We start from the raw sequence: 20,031 nt of genomic DNA, 5'->3' as shown, positions 1-20,031 counted from the left end.
AAGTGTGGGTGGAAAAGAACATTATATAGGTCCTGCTGTGCTGAGGCACCATTTCCTCTGCTTTTCTTTCCACACCCAGCAAACAGCTTTGCGCATAGCATGCCCACAAGCTGCACGCGGAGATGCAAGGAGCAGGATTTCCGCGTGCATCTCACAGCAGCGTCTCCTGTGCAGCTCCTGCTGAAGCACACGGCTGGGCTCAGGCCAGGGGAACGAGCCTCTAGGAAACAGCACTGCCATAAACGGTGTTTGGGAAAACCACAGAATTAAGTTAGATGAGAATACAGCGGCAGGAGATGAAGATGAGAACGAAATTACAGTAGAGGCGCATTGTGCCAAAGCCCATAAATCCCTTTTGGGTCATAGTCCACTTGCTGTTACCATATGCACATTACTAGAATACGCATGAGAAAACGCAACAAAAAGATTAAAATGTTCAATCATTTGCAAATGCTCCCCAGATAAATATGAGTATGTGTTGGAAGAGCAGCTCTAATACAAAACACTTCGCCACGGTCTAATCTTCCAGGGAGCACAGAATGAATTATGTGGATGAATGCAGGCTGGGGTTTATCTGCCTACAAGTGCATCCCCATCAGCAGCCCTGCAGAATCCTGTCCCAGCCCGTGCCACATGGGAGCTGAGTCCACACAGGGTGAGTGATTCGCTCAAGGAGGCTTGGAGGCACAGCCCACCCCAAAAACCACAGCCAACACCGACCTTTAAGGTGTGCCTCAGGCTCTCCTCAACCACCCAGTCACACTATGGGACATGCAGGTCTCTGCACAGCCCCAGGACGGCAGTGAGATGCCACGTCACTGCAGGCAGGCTGAGCAAAAAATTAAGCCTGCCAGCAGCAGTTCATTCGGTTTTTCATCGAAGCTGGGCTGCGGGATTTTTTGGACAACACTGTGCCTCCGCTCAGCCGCACCACAGCGTTACAGACAGCAATCTGAACTGATATAAAAAGTGTTGGATAGCACTCCGTGAAATTCCCCATTAGCTGTCTAATGGAAAAATGTGGGTGCAGTTAAACGCCAGCGTTACCAAAAGCTAATTTAATATGAAGAGAAAAAAAAAAGCATCAGTGCTAGCTGAAAAGTTTCTTCAGAAAATTCTGCAGCGAAAGCCGCCTGCAGTGCCACGAGTGAAAAATTTCCAACTCTATTAGCTCATTTCATGTCCATTGATTTTTGTTTTACCAGTTGGACAATAACCATCCTGCGCCTCTGCTTACCACCTCTCAAATCACCTCGGCTTGCTGGACATACCCCAGGAAAGGAATTTGCTTTGTTTGTACTTCTGTGAGCCGCTGCTAGTTTTTCCTGAAATTTTATTGCTCTGTAAATGAGGATCCCATGCCGAAAGCTTGGCTTTATTTTTACGATGACAGAACTGAATGGCAGTGGCAATAAAGCTAACAGCAAGGCACTCACTCTCTCATTTTCTATACAGAAACACTTAATTTCTCTTTAAAAGCTTTTCTTACTGAAAACTTCACTGATCAGACAATTGTATTTACTAATTTCCTGAGAAATGGAACTTGTTTATTTGAGACTGATTTCCTGAACAACCAGAAGCTGCTCTCGCACATCTCTTCAACGTGTATTTTCTGCATTTTTGTTAACAATGCAGAAAAGCTCAGCCCTGGGGGGGGGCAGCCAGACCCAGCAGGGACAGAGAACACGCAGAGGGTGCTCCCAAAAATGACAGAAAGCCACAAGCTGCCACCGATGCCCCACACTGCAGCCAGTGGCACTGCCCCTTTGACAGAGCACTCCAGTTCCAGACATGATAAACTGGTGGAAAACCAATAGAGGAAGCTTTTGCAGGAGGCTGGTTTTGGCAGCTCCCCCATAACCTCACACCATCACCACCGAGCATCTCTCAGCATCCCCATTAGTGCTTAAACCAGGTGGCCCTGACAAATGGCTGCGTTATTGCAGGGAAAAGAATAAACACGTAGGAATGAGCACTTGTAGCGTGACATTACACATGTATTCACGTAGCTCTCAGCCGTTACAACACAGACAAGTTTTCCTGCAGTCCCACACAGAATCACACAGAATCACACAGAATTTTCTAGGTTGGAAGAGACCTCAAGATCATCGAGTCCAACCTCTGACCTAAAACTAACAGTCCCCACTAAACCATATCCCTAAGCTCTACATCTAAACGTCTTTTGAAGACTTCCAGGGATGGTGACTCCACCACCTCCCTGGGCAGCCCGTTCCAATGCCTCACAACCCTTTCAGTAAAGAAATTCTTCCTAACATCTAACCTAAAACTCCCCTGGCGTAACTTTAGCCCGTTCCCCCTCGTCCTGTCACCAGGCACATGGGAGAACAGGCCAACCCCCACCTCGCTACAGCCTCCTTTAATGTACTTATACAGAGCAATAAGGTCACCCCTGAGCCTCCTCTTCTCTAGGCTGAACAAGCCCAGCTCCTTCAGCCGCTCCTCGTAGGACTTGCTCTCCAGGCCCCTCACCAGCTTTGTCGCCCTTCTTTGGACCCGCTCAAGCACCTCGATGTCCTTCTTGTAGCGAGGGGCCCAAAACTGAACACAGTACTCGAGGTGCGGCCTCACCAGAGCCGAGTACAGGGGGACGATCACCTCCCTAGCCCTGCTGGTCACAGTGTTTCTGATACAAGCCAGGATGCCGTTGGCCTTCTTGGCCACCAGAAGGTCCCAAGGACCAGAAGCCAAACATCTGTGTGCCATCAGCATCTCCCAGCCCACGGGCACGTGGAGTGGCAGATCAGGGTATGGCAGCCCCGGGACAACAGGATTTTGGCCACTTGGTTTTCCCCTTTACATTAACATAACACTACGGCACCTACTTATTAAGAAAGATACATAAAAACTTTCAACTAAAATCCATCACACCGAAAGCTCACTGCCCTCCACTTGTTTTTCTCCCGCCCCCCACAGAGGAATGGGAGTGGCAAGGCAACGAACGAAATTAAAAACTCTTAAAATTTACATCAGCATAACCTCTTAATGGTGACTGCCAGCACACAAAAATAATTGCTTTCCAGACAAACCCTCAAAGGGACCCTTAGGAGGAGCAGCCAGCAGTGTGCCTGCTACAACACCACAAAGTCACCTTAAAGCATCTTTCACCCTGGCTTGAGGAAAGCCTGTGATGAAATCTGGAAGCATCATCTCTATGTTAAGGGAGGCAGTGAACTTCAATTATTTAGTCCACAGCTGTTTAATCATAGATGCCTTTTTTTCAGGCAGGTGGGGATCTTTTAGGACATTTGACAGGTCTGTGGCTGCCCCCTGACAGCCAGGGGGACGCACAGGACCTGAGGAGCCCCAGCACCATGCAGCTGGACCCTCACCCAGACTGCGGGGCACAAGGTTTGGGGCAGCCCGACTCACCTGCACTCCAGGGAAATGAATGGAAACAACAACATGCAATGTAATGGATTTAAAAGCTGATGGCTTTTATTTGTCCCTGAACATCCACTCTCTGCCCTGCTGAATTTGGTGGTATATTCTGCGCAAAATTATTGCTTGAAAACCTCTTTTCAGCCACAGGCAAGGTTTTCACAGCCCCTTACTGGATATCACTTGTGTGTCATACAAGGCAGTAAAATAAATCTTCACTCTACAGCATCAGCAGTTACTTCATTCTTCATTTTTTTCCCCTAAAATGTCTTAGTGGCACTTTCCCAAAATCTTTTTCTATCTACTAAAATCACAAATCTGCTTTCTAGGGAAATGTGAAGCCGAACTATACCTTACTGGGAACCAGCTGAGACTCTTCTTCCATCAGCCTTTTTTTTTTTTTCCCCTTCTGTTTCAGCATCTATTCCAGCATCCAGAGGCCCCCCTTGTTTCTCACACCCCGCAACCTCGGCTATGGGCACAGCAGGAGCAGGAACAAGGGGGGGAATCCTCCCTGCTGTGGGGCAAATGCAGTCAGCTTCCAGTAGCCACATCCAGCGAGTGTTTGCTGTATCCATACTCCAACCTGCACCAATTAGCTGTCCTAATCAAACCTGAGGTCAGGCACCGAAACCCAGAAACATCCTGGAATGGAACAAAATTCAATTATCTACCATGCAAGGAAAAAAAATAAAAAAGGCTGGAGGATGAGCGTGTTTCCCAGCAGATCATGCAGGTGACAAGGGGAGGACGGGGCTGGGCGGGGGCTGGCTGCAGGTCCCAGCACTGTGCCCACACAACGCCAGGAGCCGTCGCTTCCACTTGGTGGGTTGGGATTTGGGGCCACTGGAGCTTTTCTCCTCGGCGTTTCTCCCTCACAGTAACCCTCTCGGAGGTATAGTTATGCTGCCGAAATGTCACTTTGAACAAGCTGGTACTATACCAGAATCCTAAACGACCTTGGCCAGCTTAAACGCTCCTCTGGCGTGATTTGCAGGTTATTCGTCTTTTGTCCAGGTGCATGCAAGTATCACTGAGTCATGTACCCTGAGCAGATGGAAAGTATCTCATATTTATGACCTGCCATCTTCCTTTTTTTTTTTCCCCCCAGAATTCATTTTTCATTAAATCACTTCGAAAAAAAATCTTTGAATTAACTGAACTTCATTCAAGGAGGAAAGATAACCTATAATGGACAGTTTGTAAGAAAACTCTGACAGGGCTGACTGTCTGTGTTCAGCCAATTAGCAAGCTGACACTCCTGCTAATAAACAATACATGACAGCCAAAGAGTGAAAAAAAACACCCAGGGCAGATGTCTCATTACCACTTTTGTCAAATTAGCTTCCCTTATCCCTGCTTCCTCGTATGGGGCAGCATCTCCTCGCTGTCTCATTTTGTGTGCAGAACTGCTACGCACTGTTTATAGCCAAAAGTATTAAGTGGGAAAAAAAAAAAAAAAAAAAAAAAATCAAACAGAAAGGCCACAGAGAAGGTACATCAGCAAAAAGGGAAATACAGCAGGGACTGCAGCCCCCCTGGGGCACACGGCCAAGGGTTTGCTTATTGCTTCCCCAGCCCTGAGAAAGGAAGCTCTGCTCACAGCTGCAGGGGCTGGGTAAACTCCTGACCCCACTGCCACCAGGACAAGGTTTTTCTCCAGCCATGACCAACCGAGACACACCAGGGCTTGAGCCCCAGCGGACAGGACGGGAGGTGCTAGGAAGGCACCATCATCAGCTCTGCTGCCCCAGACCACTGGGAATTCAGTGCTCCTCTCTTTCTGGGGAAATTTCCCAGAATTAGACAAGGTCACTTGTGCAGTTTCTTACCTATTGCACATCTTTCCCTCAGAGTAAAGCATTTGGTGAAACCCTAGGAAATGATATTGCAAGGGTTTCTGTACAACCCAAACTCCGTGGTTGTTCACCAAACATTTTTTAAGGCTTAGTCCTGAAAGACCCCAAAGTCCTCCCAAGCTGAAAACTGTACCAACACACCGTTACACAGCACACTGAGATAAAAACACAGCAAAGTCTTTGTAAGGTGACACGCTGGGCGCTGTAAGACTCCATTTCCACGTTCATTTCTGTAATGAAAGGAGCGGCCAACTTGAACGATGCCTCTCCTCACGCTGGTACGAAGCACAAGTGAGACTCTGCAAATTACAAATGAAAATATAATACTTGAGAGCAGAAAAAAATCAAATTGTGGTGGGTACTTTGTCAAAAGATTTATAGGTTTGGAGTGTTTCAGATGTTTAAGTGCATGCAAAGTGCACTTGATGTGAACTTCAATTGACTCCAAATAGCTGTAAGCACAGCACAAACCCCGATTGTTCTCAGACTGCTGGGGAAAGCCCAACTGCACAAGAACGTATATTTATATTAAAAAAATAAAACACCAACTGGGAACCACCAACAGAAATCTATATTCCTGAAACCACGAGAAATCAGTTCAGAGGAGACTGGTTTTGCTGAGTCCAACAGAGAGCTTATGGGAGCACTGGGCAGTGCAGCAGATACACTTCAGTCCTGGCTACTGCATACACTAAATTATACTTTTCCCTCTGAAAAATAAAAATAAAATTAAAGAAAATCAAGCCTTTATGGAGAAAAGTCACCAACACTGACAAAAAAAACACAAAACATATTGCTAAAATAACATTGCCTATACAAAGTCAGGGAAACTCATGAGGTAATACCAGAAATAAAATCACTTCAGTCTCAAAGGTGTTTTAATTGCATGACCACATATGACTTTTTCTTCATTATTTCCCACTCAGTGAATAAGATGAAAGGGTAAAATTGAGGCTATTCAGGCAACCTGAATTCTGACATTTAGAGAGATGTTGAACCCCTTGAATCAGGAAACAATACATAACATGTGGATAATACATGCACAAATTACACACGAGGATAGGAAGAGAGATATTGACAGTGCTTCTTGCTATACTGTATACACAGAAAGGCCAAATTTGGCCTTTGACAGCACAGATCAGGTCTTTAACCTAACTGACATTGGCAGAAAGGGGCCAGAGGAATGAATTTAGTCCTAAATATTTTCCCTGATGGCTTCACACACCCGCTGAAGCCCTGCTATTTATATGCATGAATGATTTATTTCTCTATTACCAGTTACCTCCTTTGATTAAATATATTAGTGCCTTTTAAGTTATTTCAAAGCTACAATCATTTGAAAATTAAATGATCCTTTGAGTACCCTTCGGGAACTGTACACTAAACTGACATTTCCATAATGCAAAAAAATTGCAGTTGTGCTCATTTTATTTAATTAAACTGTATTCTTTATCAACTAAACTAAATGGGAGAATATTAACCTTATTTTTTATATTTCTGGAAAAATAAAATACAATACCGGAGGCTCTGCATTGTCATGGTTAAACTCCAACAGCTGACACCTTAAAGCATCACATTATGCCCATTGTAATTTTATTCAGTTTCAGCAAAGATCCTAAAATAAAAGAACACTTCCATCTCATACCCTGTTAATGATCGATCAAGTCCAAGTAGGAAACATTTTAAGCTTTACCAATTTTTCTCCCTTTAAGCTTTGCTAAAGGCCTGAATTCCAATGGCACATTTCATGTGCTAAGTTTTCTGCCTCTGTGGAGCCCAAGCAACAATGCCAGCGCCGCTTTTGAAGAGCACACAAAAATACTTCTGGCCTGAAAGAAAGGAATGAAGTTACAAAAAAGGGAAAGATAAAAGAAATCTCAAGTCCCAAATCTGCAGAATCCCCTCTATCCTGGCCTATTCTTTCAGACTAAACCTCATTTTGCAAATCAAAGGACCAGCTGCTAAACTTTCCTTTAAAAAAAGGAGGTAGGTGGTGAATGCGAGGCTAGGGAAGTCCCAGGGACACTGGCCCTGCCATCAATCAGTCGCTGCAGAAGGACAAGTGCCTCCCCTCCTGCGGATGGACGCGGAGCTCCCCGGGCGCTGATGCTGTGTGCTTGGCTCCTGGTTTTGGTCCTGGCAAAGCAGCCCTGAGCTCAGCTCCCCAGCCTGGCACCATAGCTGTGCCCACGGGGCTGCTTCCAGCTGCACACACAGCATCGCTGGTGTCCGGCTCAGCGGCAGAGCCTGAACCTTGTCAGGAGGCATCTCTGCAACCAGACCTTCAGCTCTTCCAGGAGACCTTGGCCCGGCCTCACCAGTTCACAGCACCACAGAATTACCACGTGCTCGTTACTTGTGTCCACCACAGAGCAAAACAACCACCTGCAGTCACTGGCACATAAACGAGCGGCCCTGAATGCTGGTGATACACTCAGAAGTAAATGCATAAAAAAAACACACACCCAAGCCTGCGTACGAGCACATATAGGACAGAGAAATCTGCACATCTGGTCGCAACAGAGAAAGCAGGGCACACCCCTTCACACGGAGCTGGGGGTTAATGGAAAAGGGCACATCAGAAAAAAAATAAAAAATACAAAATATTTAGATCAGATTTCACATGAAAGCCTGAGGAGTAGATTAAAAATAATCCCTGAAACACGTTTGGCTTACAGTAGTGCCCACCAGCATGCTCTCCCACGTGAAAAGAAATTCAGATTTTATTTGTAATTATATCTCCATGTTTCATTTATTTGTCATCTAAGTAACTGCTGCTTTGTAAAATTTACTCTGGGCAATTATCTGAAGCGGAGAATCACACTATTTATTTCCCCGAAAGAGTTTTTGGCTGTGAGCACCTCCGAGCCGCGTGGCACCGGCAAGGCTCAGCCCTGTGCAGCTCCCACCAGCGCTGCCCGAGGCCGTCACAACTTCCCAGCAGGAGTGCTTTAGGTAAAGCGAACATGTCACTTTTCCTATCAAATCACCACATGCATTACACCTGATAAAAACCTCTGCTTTCCATCTCAAAATAACAGGTGTTGCCGTGATAAAAGTCAAGACAGGAGTGCTAAAGCCTTTCACATGCTTTCCTCCAATTTGCACAGCAGCAGAGCTCTGACAGAGGGCTTCTGACTGCTCAATTTGATGGCCAGGCAAACTTATAAAAGCTGAAGCGCCGAGTTTCCCAGGGGAAGACATAATGAAATAAATGCACTCATGAATATGTATGGCAGGAGGCGGCCATCTGTTCTCCACCAGCATCTTTTCTTAAAACAAGCTTCAAATATTTCTGCAGAGAAGTCGTATCTTTATTTCCATATACAAAATTAGACCTTGAGTTTTCACCACCTCTGGTCATTACATGCTATTGTTATGGAAATGTGCTTCCCCGCCCCAGGATAACGGAGCGGTAAGGTAGTCCTGCAGGGTTCAGGTGGAGATCTCAGCGTGTCTGCACAGCTTTACAGCGTTGTCAGCCAGAGCATGAGTCACACAGCGTAAATAAACCCGCTGGGTCCTCCTGAGGAGGAGCAGGAGCACACTTCATGCTGCCCTCACTCGTGTCCTACAGACACCACAGGGCCGTGCTGGGAGGGAACACCCCGGCCTTCCAGGCCTCACTGAGGAGGAGGAGGAGGAGGATGAAGAGTTGCCCCCATGGCTGGGGCCTTGCAGGCCTCTGTGTGGGGTGAGGAGGCCCTGGCCCAGCACAGGCCCAGCACAGGGCCGGGTTTTGCCACTTAAAATGTCCTCTGCTGAACTCCACAGGAGCCCTGACCCGACGCTGTGGGCCTGTTTGAGCCTTGCAGCCTGTAACCTGAAGTATCCCCCTTCCACTTCGGTGTGCTGAACGTGCGTGTGTATGTGACAAGCATCCATTAAAAAGTTATTTCAAAACAGACAAATGAAAAGATGTGGTGATAAAAGCATTAAACCCAAATATTACCTAAACGGTTAGATTTTTCCTGAACAAACCTCAGAGAGGAGAAAACCAACCAAACAAGAAAACACTTGGCTAAATCTCTTAATTCCACTGAAGTGAATTAAGAGCTTCTGGTCAAATAAATAAAGGCCAGAACAGGACTTCCTGACCAGCCCTTTTCAGGGAATGGCACGAGAGCAGCTTTGGCACACGAGCACACACGCGGCTGTTTCAGGCACAGCCGAACCCTCCCCTTGTAGCCCCCACACCGCTCTCCCTGTGGGGACACCTGAGCCACCACCAGGGCCACGTCCCAGGGCTGGTCGCTGACCCGGGACAAGCCTCCAGAATCACCACGAGCTCTGTCAGCCCCTCAGCTGAAGCCCTAATTAGCCAAGCCGCCAGGTTTGGTCTATTTATTGCCCTGTCCGTGCTGGAGCTCTGCGGCACAGCCTGCAGCAGCACAGCCAGTTAGAGGCACCGTCTCCCTAATTACACACAACATTAGCCCCCACGCTTTTGGTGCTGGGCGGCCGCATTCCCCCTGATAGCAGCGTTTGCTCACTCGCAGCTCGAAGCAGGGAAGAGCCAACTGGACACAGCCATGCTGAGCAGCCGGTGTCTGAGTCCTGTGCACCACAACCTGCATCATGCTACAAGCAGCCTGCACGAGGGAAACCAGTATTGCCATGGGCAGCTTGCAGTACGCACACTATTCCATGTCCCCATCAGCTCCCTGCACTGGGAAACCACACAGGATGGTTTGCTAGAGCGGCTCCGCAAGGCTTTCCATCCCACATGCATTTGTGATTGGAGGTAGAAGAAAAGGTCAGGGTGGTTTCTGGGTTTGATTTCCTAGATAAATTTCTGCAGCTGATCCTAAACGTGGCGCCCTGGCCAAGTTACGTATCACAGCTTTTCCCCTTGCAACCAGAATCGGGGCATTCTGCTCAACCTGCTCATCCACTGCCATTCAAAGGTGCAGATCACCGAATTTGCATAATAACTATCTACAACTAATTATCCACATTTGTTCATGGAAACAGCCACTTTCTGCAGGGCCTAAAATTAACATAAACTGTGCATAAGAATCAAGAAAACACCAATTTATCTTATTAATGGTGGCAAGGAGTTTACGCAGTAATTAGCGGTATATTACTTTGAAAATGCCATTAAAGTGCTCCGAGGACCGGTTCACTTGGAGACCTTGAAGCATTTTTCAGGACGCTGCAGACCAGCACCGACGCAGAAGAAAATCAGGAGCTGCCAGAGCAAACGGTGCCGAGCAGGCGGCGCAGGGAGCAGCGGTCCTGGCCACGTGGGCTCGGCACAGCAGCCACACGCTGTGCAGACACTGCAAAGCCATGGGAACAACGCCGGTGCAGAAGTTGTTTAAAAGGGACAGTTTGAGATAAGTGAGATAAAATAACTGCTTTACAAAAACAAAAAGCCACACACCATAATTTAAGTGTGTGCAAGAGAGCTTGGCAGGTATCCTGTTCGTAGAAAATTGGCAATATGATTCGTTTTCTGCCGTTTTTATGTATTTCTGGGCATATTTCTATCAAGGTGTACAATGGAGGTCCTGCCTGCCAATGATCTTAAAAGCCTTGACGTTAATCACAGCACTGTGATTTTACTACCAGCTGCTTAGCAAGCATCTGCTTGCAAGCCTTCCCCTACTAGACACTGTTGTGGAGCACTTCCCATAATATCCATTGATGCTTAATTTCTTCCAGCAGCAGGTGGTACAATTTCTGTATCTGCAAACTATCAGCACATTCAAACTGAGACTTCTCTGGCTATTATACAACTGCAAAGTGTTATCATTCCTAGACATATTTTTTAATGCCGTCACTAAAACCTGAAGTAGGAACTAGTTTTTAAGAAAAAGATGTTCCCCTGAACATTTAAATGCCATTTTCACTCTGGAAAGAGATTACAATAAAACATACCTGGCCCCTAAAATAGAACCATTTGCTCTAGTTTTCCCTATACTCCAGAGACACCTTCCTTCATTTTCCTTAATGTCATTGACAAAGGCACCCAGGCTATGCGGGTGCTCAGCTCTTAGAGGACAAACTCCTTGCGCAGCTTTGAAACTTCCAGCCTACGTGTAAGAATTCCAGTGAAACATCATTGTCCTCCTGCTCCTGGTGTACCAGGGTTTGAACACCAGATTTCTGACACCAGAGCGAGTTCTGGGATGCACAGGGGGTTGGTTTTACTCAAGTGGGGTGCAGCTTTGCCTTATAAATAGCAGAGCAGGGCTCCATTGCTCCACACCAGCGGACAGAAGTCAGAGATGTAAACGTGGGGAGCAAACAGCTCTGTTGCGAGCTCATTTGGTCTCTGTGCCACGTCCTCACACCCCAAGCCTGTCCTGCTTCAAGAACAACTGCAAGAATACAAAGACCAAATGATGAGCAGATTGCATTAAACAGGGCCTTTTCATCTAAAAGACCCCAAGCAGTTCCTTCGTACTTGTACAGAGAACAGACACAACCAAAGAACCCTAACCCACAATTACTCATTTGCTGGTTTGCCATGTAAGTAGACAGTACTGTTTAATTGCAATAGTCCATTTTCAAACAACCACTCAAGTCCTGCAACTCATTTTCACAGGAAATAGGCCCACGGCTCGTCCCCTTCTCGTATTTTGAACACGATCATTTCTCTAGTAAAGACATTAGAGCATGGGATCTGGTTCACATAAACTGTTTGACTATAAATCTTTATTTCGTGGCAGTGTGATGAATTTAACAATTCCTCTTTGTCAACCATTTCATTAATTTCTTTGTAAAGAAATTTCTGTTTTTCAGGCATGCTTTGAGGAACTGATTTTGCCTTAGTAATCCTGAAAAAAGAGAGGTGTAGTTTAATGGTCAGGTGGTAAATCTAGGTGCTGTGCATGTTTTTGTGCTCCATTCTCCCAGGATCAATTTGAACCTTACAGAAAGATGAGGGGAGGGAGTAATAATAATAAGCACATAATAAATACACCTTCTACAGCACATCAGGTGAGGTTCTCAGCACACACACACCCCACACAGCTACCAATTACATTGCAAAACCTGTATCATCTGCTCTCCATCACACGTTTCCACGTCAATAAAGGAGCGGGTCATAAATAAGTAATAGTGCACGATGGCCAGAAGCGTCCCTGCTTTTCTGATCCGCTAGAATTATTGTCCCGACCACGTGAGGCCATAACATGCCAGCTTCGCTCTTGCCTACATACCCGCTACCTTCCTTCCCCTCCCGAGCACGGTGACCCCTAGCAGCACCCCCGCAGCACCCCTGCCCTGGCACACACAAGGAGCACAATTCAGAGCCACGCTCCTGCCGGGTGCTCCCGCAACACACACAGGTCATACCCACACCCCACAGCATCGCCCTCCTTCGTGCTGCACCCGCATCCGCACTGCTGACCTGCCCGAACGAGGCAAACAGAGCAACAGCTACCGGGTTTTAATGAAAAAAAATGAGAAAAATAGCTTTTTAAAATGCAAACCAGGCATCTCTCCCATTCTTCCTGGGCAGTGTTTTAATAGGGAAGGGTGGTCACGCAGAAAGCCTGGTTCGGGGCTGGCTGAACACTGCAGATTAGAGAAACGCAACCATTTTTCACAGATGGCCAAATGCTTCTTGCAAATAATGTTTTTTAGCCACAAGGTTGATTTTGATCTTGAAGACTGAAGAAACATCAAAGGGAAGTACTTGTGGGTATACGCTAGTGCTCTTCGAACAAGCACGGGCTCATGAATACCAGTTTATAAATATTCTACTTAAATATTGTAACATCTCAGCACAGCCATGCTTTCACATTACCTCTGCTCTCATCACCTCGCCATGCAGCGCTGCAGACACTCACCACCCCAATGGGTGCACCCAACAAAAAGCCATCAGTGGTCTCCATCAGGAAGGCTGGAGGACAGCCTCAGCCCAAGCCCCTGCTTCAGGGCTGGATGGGTATCACTGGGAGGTTGATTGGTTGGTTGGTGCCTTTTACATCCATCAGCTGGTACCCAACCCTTCATCACACACCTGACCTCTTCCCACTTCATTTTCAGCCCCCAGAAGGGTGAGGTCTTGTTGCCAGCTGCCCCAAAGAGGAGACTCAGGACCTTCTGCCAAATACCTGCCCAACGCCGCTGATGCTGCAGGGTCACAAATGCTGAGGACCTGGGAAGCTGATGGGTGGCAAACACTCCTTGGGCTCCACCACCCCCAGGTCAAAGCTGCAGTTTATTGAAGTGCTTCAGGTTGTTTCTCACCTGGAAGTCAGAGCCTTGTTTCCCAGTCCCCCTGCAGTTTTGCTGCTGAGTTAAGGCTGGGCTGCGCAATCCCATTTATAGGCTGGCTGTGATTGTGTGATGGTGAAGGGCTTTTAAAGGCAGCTCTGTCTGTGAGGAACAACAAAACACTTCCAGCTGAAATTATCAGTAGCCCAGGATGAAACCCAAAGGCGGTTACTGGAAATAGCTATTATCACTTAAAGTCATTTCACAGCAAAATGTGCAGCAAAAAAGAGAACCTGAAAGAGTGCTTCCTGAATGCAGAAGCTTTACATAAGCTTCCCATTAAGAATTTCCCATGGTGTGCAAAATTAATTTTGATTTATCTTCTCCATAGCTGTTTTAAGAACCAACTGAAGAGCGGAGGGGGGTGCTTAATTTCATTTAAAAAGCCAACTGTTTTGGGACAGCTCTCACTAGCTTTGAAAAGCTGTTTATGTTCGTGTTCCCCGAATTTTCCTTTAAAGACCTGCGTTACTTCTAATCTCACCCTCCCCAAATGTCTGCAAATCTGCTACATCACTCCAACCTGAATTTGCAGTCCTCTCACTAGCAGCCTGCAGAATTGCCATATCAAATACTTGCTCTGCCCCTACTAGATTTTAAAAGCAAGTTTGTAAAAATGAGGGTCCGTAAAAAATCTAGTAAGTCTCTAAGAAAACGTGTCTGTTTTCCACACCGTGCTGGAAAAAACTTGGAACCTTTAAACAAGCAGGGGTCCGGTGCCAGCAGAAATCAGTCTCGGTTAAACAAAAAGGAAAATATTAGTTAAAAAACCTGTATCTGTGCATACATAATATAGTTTTTGCAGTCAGGAGCTTTAAAGAGCTGCAGAAGCCTGACTCATGGTTGTAATTAAATTGTTCTGTAACGGTGGTAATTACCACATCAGGTGAAGCACAATGGATTGCAGCGCAAACCTACCTTATAATTGTTATTTTAAAATTTTCATTTCACTTTTTGGAGGTTTTGCAGATTTTAAGCAACTTCTTAGTGCCTGCGGAGCCCGAGCTGTGAGAGCAGCCCTGCTCCTCGGAGCTCAGTGACCGTCTCTCCCTGCAGATACCAGCTCTGCTTGAAACTTCTGGAAAGCAACCCAGCACATCCCAGCCGCTACTGCAGGGACAAAGCCCTTTCCAGACGGGTTTGAAGCACCTGAGCTGAGATGTGCTCGTTTTTTATATTTTTTGTGGGTGGGGAGGTGCAAGGAGCTGCAGCAAGCCGAGTACCACAACGCAGCGGGTGCTTCCTGCAGCTCCAAGGTCTCCATTTCGGCGATGCTGCAGAGCCTCCTGCCCGTGCTGCCTCCTGCCCCTGCCTGCTTCCAGCACGAGAGGCTGATAAAAGCTTTCCAGCGAGCAGGGCACTCATCCACAACTCATGGCTGCAACCAGCATCGTTTCACTGCCCTTCTTAGCAGTCTGGGAACACGAATTATCCCTCATCTCTTGCATCAAAACCTAATGGCACGTCTGGAAAACGCCTAACCCACGCCAGTTCCCTCCATCTTCCCCGCTTTCAGGCAGTGCTTTGCAAACAAAATTCGCCCTTTCGCTTTGGAATGGGACGATAAAGATGATGGATGCTTTCTGGAGTTTATTTTAGATGTGTCCATAAACATTCCCCTAATAGCTTATCACAGCTGATGAGAAGTTTTGAAAAGCCAACTGCTGTTGACTGAAAATATCTGACAATTTTTGTTTCAAATGTGCCGTGCAGAAGGAATTATTTATATTTGAATAGCGCTTTCCTGTGATCATGAAATATACATATTTGTCATAGTTAGCGCTGGGACCAGCGAGGCGGGCACCGTTAATGAGCTTTTATTCAGCAGTCCTCTTTTAGGCTCTCTCAATTCCAATCCCTTCCTCCCGGGAGGCAGCGTGCAGCTCGAGATGTTTATCTGGCATGGTTTATTTTCCCCTGCGTGCTGAGGTAGTTAAATCACTCTGCCAAACTCAAGGCAAGAGCCGAGGTGACACCCGTTTGCTTTTCCTAGCCCGAGGGGCATGCTGTGAGTGGGATGGTTCCAGGGGGAGCTCAGCCCTGCAGTCCTCTCCACACTCACCTGAAAGCCACCTCGGGATGTTTGGGGCATTTGTATGGCTGCATTTCCAAAATGCTCATTTGTATCCATCTCTGGAGAAAGCAGTCCTAGAGATAAAATGGAAACGCCCAGGGTTTGGTGTGGCTGAAGCCCTGCAGAAGCAGAAGCGGATGCACCTGTTAGGAGCACCGTTTCTCACCATGATTCCTGGCTTTCCAGGGGGGAAGCGAAAGTGAAAAAACATCAGCAGGATGTTGAAAAAGGGGTTTGAGCAACTTCTCCCTCAGTCTGCTTGTTGGCAGAAGGAAAAGAAAAGCTCAGGGGTGGCTGAAGGCAGGACCTGGCGGAGGGGATGGGCTCAGCCCCCGTGTGCCCCCAGTGCCCCCAGCAGCCGCTGGACAGCAGGGACAGGCTGGGAGCTCCTTTGGCTGAAATGCCCATCGCTTTTCCCCAGGGGACAATATTGCATCTAGCACCCAGCTCTCTGAATTGTGCGATGCCCTTAACTCTTCGTTCCCTTGATTGCAATGGTTGGGCTTAGCAAGTGCTGCAAAAGGCAAGTTGCTGCTGTCACTTAGCAACCTAAAATGTTTTTGGGAACCAAGATCTTTATTTCTGGCATCGTTTAGCAGCAGTAGCTGACGAGGACGGAGGAGTGCAGGGGCGGTGCGAGCCCGAGCCCCTCTTGCTGCTGTCCCCCGTGCCCACACCGAGCTGCCCCGTGCCCTGCAGCTCCCTGCCCTCCTGCCAAGCTCCTGAGCTTTGTGGCACAGGGCAGGAAGGACAGAGAGCAAATTTAGCAGAAAGACAGCCAGCTGGTGTTCTCGTGTGGCTGTGTTTTAGCTAATTTCCTCTTCTCCCGTTAAGGCAAGGACAGTGGCAGAAGCAGGAAGGGTTGGCTTTGTCCCTACACACAAGCCATCCAGTCAGCCCTTTCACGGAGCACCCTCGAATCTCACCAGACCCTACACTTGTGCTGATGATAGAGCAGAAAATTCGGGAGCCCGTGCACATGGACTGAGCTGTGGGTGGTTCTGTGGGGAGCTCAGCACCTCGGGCTTCCCCGGCCCCGCTGCAGCCAGGTGGGCGAGCCCAGAGCCGCTGCTGACTGCACTGGCTCTTCCTCTAGCCTGAACTAGGACACATTTAATTACTGCCAGCTTTAATTACTGTCCCAGCCTCCCAAAGGGCCATCAGCCTATCTCACTTCTCACGTCTCAGCCCTGTGAGCTCCTCGCTTCTCTGGTTCGCACGGTGGCAGCTGCGGGAGCTGCCCGGCGCTCCCAGCCCAGCGCAGGATGAGCAGAGGATCCCCATAAAGTGACCAAAGTTGAGCCTCGTAAAACTGGGAATTTGTGTGCCCTGTCTGCACACCGCTGTGGATGAATGCTGCTTTAATGGGCAATACAAAAACAAGCATCCATCATGAATTTGATGTTGGTCACTTGCTAGAAACAAACGCTGCCCGCTACTTGCCTTTTTCTGCTCGTATCCCCTGTCACCATATACACCAGGTCAACTCATCGAACTATGACAAATCAGGATACCTTGGTGAAAAAATAGCATGGGCAACAAAGTATGAAATACAAAGTGAAAAATGAAAAGGGGAACCAAGGAATCCACAGCGTTCATAATAGCTGAGAAGTGACATTTACCTTCTCCTGAATTCTCCTCCTCCAGGAAAGATTCAGGATGACTTCTACCTCTTAAGTCCCATTAACCAAACTGAGATGTTTGAAGAAAAATAGGAGAAGATAAAATAAATCCCATAACGTGCTAGAGTAAAACATGTGAATCCTAACTCAGAACACTGCCTCTCATCAAAGCCTGTTATTATTCCAGCCAGGAACTCTGTTGTTACTACAGCCAAGTTCATCGTACTGCTTTGGAAAAACATTTTTTTGCTTCTGCATCTTTAAAAAATTCTGTTAAGGACAATTGAAGAGATATTCCATAATAAAATATATTATGGAGCACATTTTATAATGAACCAGTGTCAGGTATAACCAAAACACCGAGGGCCCTGCCACAAAGGAACACTGAACATGACAATGAAACCAAACCGTGTTCCGTAAAGCACACCTGGAGTGCAATGCCAGTGAGCAAAGGTTATTGTCAGAAACCTGACCGTGTCCTTTCCCAAATGCCGTTTTATTTTTGTAGCCATATCTCTTTATTAAAGTGTTTTTTACACATTGGTTAACTCCTGTGATTGCCAAACCATTTTGTGCCCCTTTGGAAGGAAGAACCTACCCAAATACCCTGACACATGCAGGCGAGGACTGCATTCCTAGGTATCAGCACTCCTCACAAAAGTGACCTACTTTAAAATGCACAGCAGAAAGCAGTTTCCCTTACAACAACAACCGTCTGGCCATGTGCAAGTTGTCTTTAGTGAAGTTTTCATTAAATAAGATTCCAGCCCCACTGAAATCAATAGGAGTCTTTCTATTGACTTTGGTGGGCGTGGGGTAAGGCTCGTGCAGCTGCTGCTGCTCTGAAACAGAGAGCGTCGTTTCATCGCAGCAATTTATATTGTTTAAGTTAATTTGCCCCACTATAACTATGCAGATCCGCAGAGAACTGCGCTCCTTTCTGTCCCCTTTAAATCCTGCACACATTTTCCTTGGTTAAAATGTGCAAACGAGTGTCGTTTCTCAGGCTCAGCCAAATCCCAGGCTGGTCCACCCCACAGGTTTCCCCGATGTCTCGTGATGCCACTGCTCGAAAACTCCCTAAACATAATGTCTGAAAGAAATCACAGGTCAAAAATTAGACAGCTTACAATTTATTCTTACCTCCTATTCACTTGTGCCCTTCAAAAGAACTCACCCCTGGGGAGCTGACAAATAAAGATAAATTACCCTTCTGCAGCGTTCTTTCTAACTAAGCCATTGTAGTGATTAAATGAACCTTAGAAGCCAAATTCAGCTTTGTTAGCAAAAATTGGGCGGAATTTTTTTTGCCTTTTTACAAATACAAAGCTCATAACTTCCTGGCATGAAGACATGATCTCAAGAAATTTTCCAGTTTTAGCATTTTCGGGGGGGCTGGCTACATGTTCATTTCTCCAGGCTCAGTCACATAGAGTGGATACCGAGACAATTTAGGCACGCATCTCTAAATATAATCATGCCTATATGCAGCTGTGGGCCCAAGGGGCATTTTCTGTGGCTTTTCCTTTTCCTCCATCATGTAAGAGATTCAAATCTTTCCGGTGTTTCTGGGGTCCTCAGAAAGGTGCCAAGAGGTGTAAGGTATCTTTGTAACTCCCTACGTGGCACTAAGGACACCAGTGCTACTACAGTGACCACATTGTTGTAAAAACCACATGGAAGGCCAGCTGAAGATACCAAAGAATGATTCGAGGCCTGCCAGGGAGAAACTGGGAAAAGCTCAAACTGGGTTAATCAAAAACAAGACTGAGAGATGACTTGATTACACTACATTACCCAGACTACTTTCAGGGAAAAAACAGCACTGGAGGGTTCTTCACTCCGGTACTGAGAGGCACAGGAGGGATAAAGGACAGGATGCTGGAAGCACACAAACTCAGCAGAGAACACCCTACGAAGTCAATCAGCACGGCCAGCTAAAAGCTGGGAAGCGGCAAGTTCTCCATTGCCACATTTCTGAATCAGGACTGGGGTCCTTCAGGAAGAAATGCACTTGGCCAAACACAACGTCTTTGCCTACAGGGACGGGTGGGTGAGCAGGAAAGCAGCTGCGTTTCTTGCATCCACATGCAAGAGCCCGACAAAGCCGAGCGGAGCCTCCCAGCGCCTGTTCTGCACCAGGAGGTGCTCCCTGGGGAGAGCTCAGGCAGCTCAGCCCTAGGTAAAATTGGTAGTAAAAAGAGTGAAAATTCCTCAGCCTGAACACTGATTGACCACCCCCAGCCGCCTCAGCACAGCCTCTTGCCTTACTCTCGTGTTGGAGAGGCAGTTTGTAACCACAGCAGTGCTGGATGCTTGCAGATGTGGTGTTCAAACAGCGAGCACCCAGAGCTGCTGCACAAAGCCCCCGGGAAGCCATTCACACTTACCTCAGCACCAGTTTTTGTTCGTCCTGGTGCATGGGCTGCAGCAATAAAGACGATGTGTCTAATATTGCAGGCCATAGCCCTGACAGAATACTTCTCATATTGCAGAAGGGCAGGGTTTGTTTCATCCAGAGAAAACGAGATGCTGTGCTTGCACTTTGAGGCTGGATAAAAGACAAGATTAATTATTCTCCTTTTTAGCCTGAATTTTGTTGCACTCAAGAGAGGATATATAGAGAAAAATATATAAAGAAGAGGATATTAACCCCCACACCTTTGCCTATTCTAATAATTCTTATAACTCATTAGGTAAGCTGCACCGCTCTGTTGCTGGTAATTAGGTTCAGAGTTTGTGTCACTATTGTAATGGGCTATTGATCACTTCTCAAAGAACTTCATAGTTCCTGCAGTTTGAAAAAAAAAATTCCTCGTAATGAATGCTAGTCTTGATAAGTTGG

At 46.9% G+C, this 20,031-nt stretch overlaps 1 long non-coding RNA gene across 2 annotated transcripts in view; it reads right to left on the bottom strand.

Annotated features, from left to right (window-relative positions):
• Positions 1–13,562, bottom strand: part of LOC137862623 (uncharacterized) — a 38,946-nt gene extending 25,384 nt beyond the window's left edge. For both annotated transcript variants that reach the window (XR_011100433.1, XR_011100434.1), the window contains exon 1: positions 13,018–13,562. This is a non-coding gene — a long non-coding RNA (uncharacterized lncRNA). The remainder of the gene's footprint in view (positions 1–13,017) is intronic.
• Between the last annotated feature and the right edge of the window lie 6,469 nt (positions 13,563–20,031).

The sequence above is a fragment of the Anas acuta genome, chromosome 11 (genome assembly GCF_963932015.1).
Source record: "Anas acuta chromosome 11, bAnaAcu1.1, whole genome shotgun sequence".
Lineage (NCBI taxonomy): Eukaryota > Metazoa > Chordata > Aves > Anseriformes > Anatidae > Anas > Anas acuta.
The sequence above is the reverse complement of the archived record's forward strand: the minus strand, read 5'-3'. Positions and strand labels throughout refer to the sequence as shown.